The following is an 8273-nucleotide window of genomic DNA, read 5'->3' as shown; positions in this document are numbered from 1 at the left end:
GTATCGGTCCGGGTAGTGCCGGTTTCCCGATCGACGCGGCCCGGAGCGCGGAAAAATGGCGCGAAGCGCGGCGGCGATATGAATCGCGAAGCGTGGGTAACGCGGCTGAAGCGGGTCGTCGGCCGAGACACACTCGGCGAAGACAGAGAATGCCGGAGGCGCTCTACGCTCTACCTTCTCGTCCGGACAGGCTTCGGATGATTTGGATGATAGAGAGAAGCTGGTCCTTCGCCGAGACACATTCGGCGAAGACAGAGAATGCCGGAAGCGCTCTACCTTACGTTCGGACTGGCTTACAATTGTAATGTTGTTCGTTTGGATAATTATCGTTTCTTTTGATAATTATCATTCACCGGTATTCACGAAGGAATTTGCAGGACGACCTCGAATACGTGACGCGGGTTTTATGATTCCGCTTATTACGAAGGAAAACGAGGGTGGTGTTGAGGGGAAAAGAAGACAAGGATGGCTAACGTTAATTTAATATGTATTTCACTTTTACATCTCCGCGAAGTCCATTGCACGGACTTACGAGTTACGAATCGATACGCCGGGATACGATTACAAAGGCACGAGCCCTCCGACGCACGTCCGATCACCTCGGAGACTTTCTCAGAACTCTCTCGAAGCTTCTTGCTCACTCGACTCGTCTCGACTCGACTCGAGCACGTTCGGACTTGTACGACCATTACACATTTCGCGTAAACAACTTTCGTCATCGCCAACCGACCAATCACACACACTCTCCAATCACGCGTTGGCGGCGGTGGCCAGTACCTCTAACCATCGTAGCAACCGCTCCGCTCGCGTGAGACATGTGGGGCCACCTATCGGGTGGACCTCTTTCGATTTCTTACACAATTAAGGTGCCTTTTCATGCCGACGCTCGACGCTCATTTTCAGCGGCAAGAAGGTCGCATGACCACACGTGACGTCGGCGTCAATTGAAATAGAGCGCCAATTACAGAGAGAACATGTATATTGCCTCAAAAAAATAATTGTTGCACTACTTTGAAAAACCTTTACATTGTGTCAATTAGAAAAGAATGTATAATAACAATTTTATAAGATTAAAAAATTTTATTTAAATTTAACAAGGGAATACAAGATATTTAAATACAAAGTTATTTACATGTGTATTTTTTAATGGCCACAAAGAATTACAGAAGTAACAGTACAAAATAAAAATATTTTATTAAAATACATAAATTTTTCTTGTAAAATACTTGGCGCTGCTAGACCTTTTAAATAAATAAGGACAACAATAAATAAAAATAATTCAGAGAAGAATACAATGGGAGTAATATTAAATGATTATCAGCGTGGATGTGGGAGTGAGTGATATGGGTGTGCGTGACTACGCGGACGGCGGATAATGCGGCTTATAATTAAGTATAGAATAAGTTTATTTATTTATTTAAAATTTCGAGGTCTAGCAGCGCCAAGTTTTTTTACAAGAAAAATTTATGTATTTTAATAAAATATTTTTATTTTGTACTGTTACTTCTGTAATTCTTTGTGGCCATTAAAAAATACACATGTAAATAACTTTGTATTTAAATATCTTGTATTCCCTTGTTAAATTTAAATAAAATTTTTTAATCTTATAAAATTGTTATTATACATTCTTTTCTAATTGACACAATGTAAAGGTTTTTCAAAGTAGTGCAACAATTATTTTTTTGAGGCAATATACATGTTCTCTCTGTAATTGGCGCTCTAATTTAAAGAGATATCATTTCTTTTTTGTAATTGTAATAGATCACTTGAAGCGCGACCCTTCTTTTTGATAAGGTAACATAATTTTGTGACGTGTATCACTTGGGTTATAATTTTTGGGAAATAAAGATACTACTGCTTAGATTTTTTCGAGATTTTTCGAGATATAAAAATCTACCACTTGTTACTTAGGTTTTTTCGAGGTATAATACTACCACTTTCATTTTTTTTTAGGTAACAACATATACACTACTATACGTGTACTTGGCGCCTTTTTTTACCTTTTTTTAAAAAAGGTAATTTTGTGCGGATATCACGCCTTTTTGTAGTATATTACGCATTTTATAAACAGTATGTACAGGATAAAGCTATTTGGAGGTATAATACTACCACTTTGTTTTTTTCGAGGTAACAACATAACAGGGTAACAACATAATACATATACACTACTATGCGTGTACTTGGCGCTCTTTTTTACCTTTTTTTTAAAAAGGTAATTTTGTACGGATATCACGCCTTTTTGTAGTGTTACGCATCTTAATCTTATAAACAATATATCTTATAATTTTATAAACAGTATATAATACAAGGTATGAAGCTAAAAGTGTTACCGACTATTATTTCTAAAGAAAACAACAATTTAATTTTTTGCTTAGTTTTTTTTTAAATAATAATCTGTAACCCTTTTAGTTGTACACCTTGTATATATTTTTCAATTTCAACATAAAACATAATCGCAATAAAACATGATTAATGTTAATAAGTCGTTAACTGTAAAATTCTTTATTTATTTTTATTTGCGTGTCTTACTGAATGTTGTTCGCAACTGTATATGTACCGATATCTTCAGGTATCGATATTTTTGATAATTATTTTTACGTCAGACATAATTTTAATTCATCCAATTTTTATTATGTCTAGACATAATTTTTGTCCAATTTTTATTATGTCTATAAACATAATTTTAATTTAGCGATTTTTATTATGTCATGACATAATTCTAATTCTGCCGCTAGGGAAATTTTAAGTCGATTCTTATGAATCAAGCTTGAATTCAATGTCTAGGTGTCCCAGGTTGCCGATGACGAGGTCCACATAGTGCGCTCTATAGTTTTCGGTGTACAGGTGTATTAATACCTTGAATTCGATGGCCACGTGTTCCAAGTTGCCGATGACGAGGTCCACATAGTGCGCTTCGTAGTTTTCAGTGTCTACATGTATTAATACCTCGAATTCGATATCTACGTGTCCTACATTGGGTGCGTTCAGCCGATACTCCGCTAGCCTAGCAATCGTGAGCAGACGCTCGTTTTCGCTCGTTTCCCTTCTTTTGACCTAATGGATTAAAAGGAGAGGAAACGAGCGAAAACGAGCGACTGCTCACAATTACTAGGCTAGCGGAGTATCGGCTGAACGCACCCATTCAGATTTAAAGTTATTAATACACCTAGACACCAAAAACTATGAAGCGCATTATGTGGACCTCGTCATCGGCAACCTGGAACACGTAGACATCGAATTCGAGGTATTATTACACCTAGACACCAAAAACTACCGAGCGCGCTATCTGGACCTCGTCATCAGCAACCTGGGACACCTAAACATCGAATTCAAGGTATTAATACACGTAGACACCGAAAACTACGGAGCTCACTATCTAGAAAGTGTCATCGGCAACCTGGAACCTGGAACACTTAGACATCGCATTCAACGTATTATTACACCTGGACACCGAAAACTACGAAGCGCACTATGTGGACCTCGTCATCGGCAACCTGAGACACGTAGACATCGAATTCAACGTATTCTTACACCTGGACACCGAAAACTATGAAGCGCACTATGTGGACTTTGTCATCTTCAACCTGGAACACTTAGACATCGCATTCAACGTATTATTACACCTGGATACCGAAAACTACAAAGCGCACTATGTGGACCTCGTCATTGGCAACCTGGGACACCTATACATCGAATTCAACGCACGATTACACCTGGACACCGAAAACTATGAAGCGCACTATCTGGATTCCGTCATCGGCAACCTGGGACACGTGGACATCGAATCCAAGGTATTAATACACGTAGACACCGAAAACTACGGAGCGCACTATGTGGACCTTGTCATCGGCAACCTGGGACACCTATACATCGAATTCAACGTACGATTACACCTGGACCCCGAAAACTATGAAGCGCACTATCTGGATCTCGTCATCGGCAACCTGGGACACGTAAACATCGAATTCGAAGTATTATTACACCTAGACACCGAAAACTACGGAGCGCGATATCTGGACCTCGTCATCAGCAACCTGGGACACCTAAACATAGAATTCAAGGTATAAATACACGTAGACACCTAAAACTACGGAACTCACTATCTAAATTTCATCATCGGCAACCTGGAACACCTAGACATCGCATTCAACGTATTATTACACCTGGACACCGAAAACTACGAAGCGCACTATGTGGACCTTGTCATCGGCAACCTGGGACACCTAGACATCGAATTCAACGTACGATTACACCTGGACACCGAAAACTATGAAGCGCACTATCTGGGTCCCGTCATCGGCAACCTGGGACACGTGGACATCGAATTCAAGGTATTAATACACGTAGACACCGAAAACTACGGAGCGCACTATGTGGACCTTGTCATCGGCAACCTGGGACACCTAGACATCGAATTCAACGTACGATTACACCTGGACACCGAAAACTATGAAGCGCACTATCTGGATCCCGTCATCGGCAACCTGGGACACGTGGACATCGAATCCAAGGTATTAATACACGTAGACACCGAAAACTACGGAGCGCACTATGTGGACCTTGTCATCGGCAACCTGGGACACCTATACATCGAATTCAACGTACGATTACACCTGGACACCGAAAACTACGGAGCGCACTATCTGGATCTCGTCATCGGCAACCTGGGACACGTAAACATCGAATTCGAAGTATTATTACACCTAGACACCGAAAACTACGGAGCGCGATATCTGGACCTCGTCATCAGCAACCTGGGACACCTAAACATAGAATTCAAGGTATAAATACACGTAGACACCTAAAACTACGGAACTCACTATCTAAATTTCATCATCGGCAACCTGGAACACCTAGACATCGCATTCAACGTATTATTACACCTGGACACCGAAAACTACGAAGCGCACTATGTAGACCTTGTCATCGGCAACCTGGGACACCTAGACATCGAATTCAACGTACGATTACACCTGGACACCAAAAACTATGAAGCGCACTATCTGGATCTCGTCATCGGCAACCTGGGACACGTGAACATCGAATTCGAAGTATTATTACACCTAGACACCGAAAACTACGGAGCGCGATATCTGGAACTCGTCATCAGCAACCTGGGACACCTATACATCGAATTCAACGTACGATTACACCTGGACCCCGAAAACTATGAAGCGCACTATCTGGATCTCGTCATCGGCAACCTGGGACACGTGAACATCGAATTCGAAGTATTATTACACCTAGACACCGAAAACTACGGAGCGCGATATCTGGAACTCGTCATCAGCAACCTGGGACACCTAAACATCGAATTCAAGGTATAAATACACGTAGACACCGAAAACTACGGAACTCACTATCTAGACATCATCATCGGCAACCTGGAACACCTAGACATCGCATTCAACGTATTATTACACCTGGACACCAAAAACTACGAAGCGCACTATGTGGACCTCGTCATTGGCAACCTGGGACACCTAGACATCGAATTCAACGTACGATTACACCTGGACACCAAAAACTATGAAGCGCACTATCTGGACCTCGTCATCGGCAACCTGGGATACCTAGACATCGCATTCAAGCTTAATTCATAAGAATCGACTTAAAAATTCCCTAGCGGCATTTTCTGCCAAGCGTAGAGAATCTTCTTTTCCGTTAACTCAATATATATTATTTATATATATACCTAATTTACCTAAATAGAAATCTTCCTTCTGACCGATAAGTCTATCGACCTAATTTCGAAATACGCGCGCGATATCGAAACTAGCGATACCTGCGCCGCCAGCGTCGAAAAGTGAAAGTAACGTTTCTGATTATGACGTCATCATATCAGACGTCGGCGTTAGTAGTATCTTAAAAATAAATTTTCACATTTGGACTTTGCGTCGCAATATCTCCGCTCGTAGGGCACGTAGCGGAATATTATGAGAGAAACCCCCCCCTAATTGGACCCCAAGCTATCGATCAAGCCTACTTAGAACTTGATCCGTTCACTCGTTATCGAGATTTCAACATCTCGGGTACTCGCAACCCGTCGCGTCGCGTAAAAGAGTCACGGTCGGTCTCGCTCCGCGTGTACTTGGCGCGAGACACTACCGTGTCTCTTGATTCATGAAAAGGAAAACAGCGTCAAAATTTCGGCGTCTTCGCGCTGCTTTGGCTTTGACGCTAAAGCTGAGAAAATCCAGCTTTCTTTGCTTGACGCTAGCGTCAGCGCGAAATCACGTGATTTCGCGATACGCTGAAACGAGCGTCCCATGAATTCGCACCTTTAGGGTGCATCCCGATGGAGAAGAAATAGCGGAACGGAACAGTAACGGAAAAGAGATATGGTGGGGGGTTAACCAATCAGAGTAGTTCCGTTTCAATTCCGTTCCGTTATTTAGTGAGTGGGTTCCCCATGGCACGGAGCTGTTACGGAACGGAAAAGAAACGGAAAAATTTCTAACCTATTCTGTCGAAAGTTCGCAAATAAGTGCAGTGGATCGATTGCTTTGCAACATTTTTATTTTTGCAAATAAAGAGCAATATGTCGTCATCGGTAGGTATTACATGTGAAAATAAAATATATATGTTAAAATCCTATGCTAATTAAGTGAATGTGATATATTTTATTAATTTCCAGAAATTCAAATGTGGATATTGCCGCTGGATTGTTTGGTTTGATGAAGACGGAAAACTTTCACATCCTTGCTTAGCAAATCATACGAATTTAATAATGGATAAAGATCGAAATCTCTTTATAAATGGTACGTATATTTGTGTACAAGAGAGGCAATATATATTCAATATAACTAATGGTTAGAATATGTAAATGATATATAAATTTGTTGTAAAACTAAATCTGTTATTATTTAGATTCTTTAGAAACACACGTCGAGAGTGAGAATAACAGCAATAACGCCGGAGAGACTGGAGACAGTGACGTAGGATTGTCATTGATGATGGGAATAAGATCATCATCTACGTTGAAGTTGTCACTTGTTGATGTGGAAGGAATTAATGCTGTTGCTCTTTGAACAGGACGCTTTGAACATATCCACATTTGAATTTCTGGAAATTAATGAAATATATCATATTCGGTTAATTAGCATAGGATTTTAACATATATATTTTATTTTCACATGTAATACTTACCGATGACGACATATTGCTCTTTATTTGCAAAAATAAAAATGTTGCAAAGCAATCGATCCACTGCACTTATTTGCGAACTTTCGACAGAATAGGTTAGAAATTTTTCCGTTTCTTTTCCGTTCCGTAACAGCTCCGTGCCATGGGGAACCCACTCACTAAATAACGGAACGGAATTGAAACGGAACTACTCTGATTGGTTAACCCCCCACCATATCTCTTTTCCGTTACTGTTCCGTTCCGCTATTTCTTCTCCATCGGGATGCACCCTTAGTCCGTTCGCGGACTTCCTAATATTACATGTTCAAACGATTACAAATATGGGCACACCGTGCCCGGTCTTCACCCCGCGGGTTACAAATATTTGAAAAACATAGGTACATCTTACGTTAAATTGTTTGCTGTATTGGTTTTGGTACTAAATTTATTATATAATTATTGCTCTTGAAATTTGAAGTCTGAAATTTATTGCTCCTCGTTTAACTTAACAAATTCCACCATTGGAATTTGTTAAATTCAACAATGAGCACTAAATTTCAGACTTCATATTGTTGCGCCCGCGCTGAGACACCCGTTGCACGAACGAAAGTCGAAGATCGTCCCTGACGACCAGCTGTTTATTGATATCGATTTTGAGATCGATTTACTACGATTTGTTGTTGGTTTGTTCTGAGTCTCCGTCTCCGAGCAGACGTGACAGCTCGATTCTGTGTTTCAATCCGTTTGCTCTAATAAACGAGTCTTTCCTTTTCTTACATTGTGTCGTCTCATTGACCGCGAGTGCCGGTTGCGCGAGTGAGTGAGAGTGCGAGCGGTAAGACGCGAACGCGGACTCGGCGAGCGCAACAATATTTTGAGAGCAATGAATATAATCAATTTAATATTACCAAAATTAACACAGCAAATAATTTTTTAAATACTTTACTCTTGTCGTGCACCTAGCACCGCCGCACTGTTGATCGAATTTGTTGAGTTAAACAACGAGCAATAAATTTCAGACTACATATTTTGAGAGCAATAAATTATAAAATCAATTTAATACCAAAATCAATACGGTAAATAATTTTTTTAACATTATACTTTACTCTTATCGTGACCACACTCTTGGTTGACTTTGTTAATTTTAA

General features: G+C 40.4%; 1 long non-coding RNA gene across 1 annotated transcript; it reads left to right on the top strand.

The window, feature by feature from the left end:
* Positions 1 to 6125: 6125 nt before the first annotated feature.
* LOC143908260 (uncharacterized) lies at positions 6126 to 7114 on the top strand. The gene is made up of 3 exons (XR_013260088.1): positions 6126 to 6553; positions 6638 to 6761; positions 6871 to 7114. It is a non-coding gene; the product is annotated as an uncharacterized LOC143908260 (long non-coding RNA).
* Positions 7115 to 8273: the final 1159 nt, after the last annotated feature.

The sequence above is a fragment of the Temnothorax americanus genome, unplaced genomic scaffold (genome assembly GCF_048541705.1).
Source record: "Temnothorax americanus isolate GAGA-0224 unplaced genomic scaffold, ASM4854170v1 Scaffold90, whole genome shotgun sequence".
Lineage (NCBI taxonomy): Eukaryota > Metazoa > Arthropoda > Insecta > Hymenoptera > Formicidae > Temnothorax > Temnothorax americanus.
This window is presented reverse-complemented; position numbering and strand designations above follow the sequence as displayed.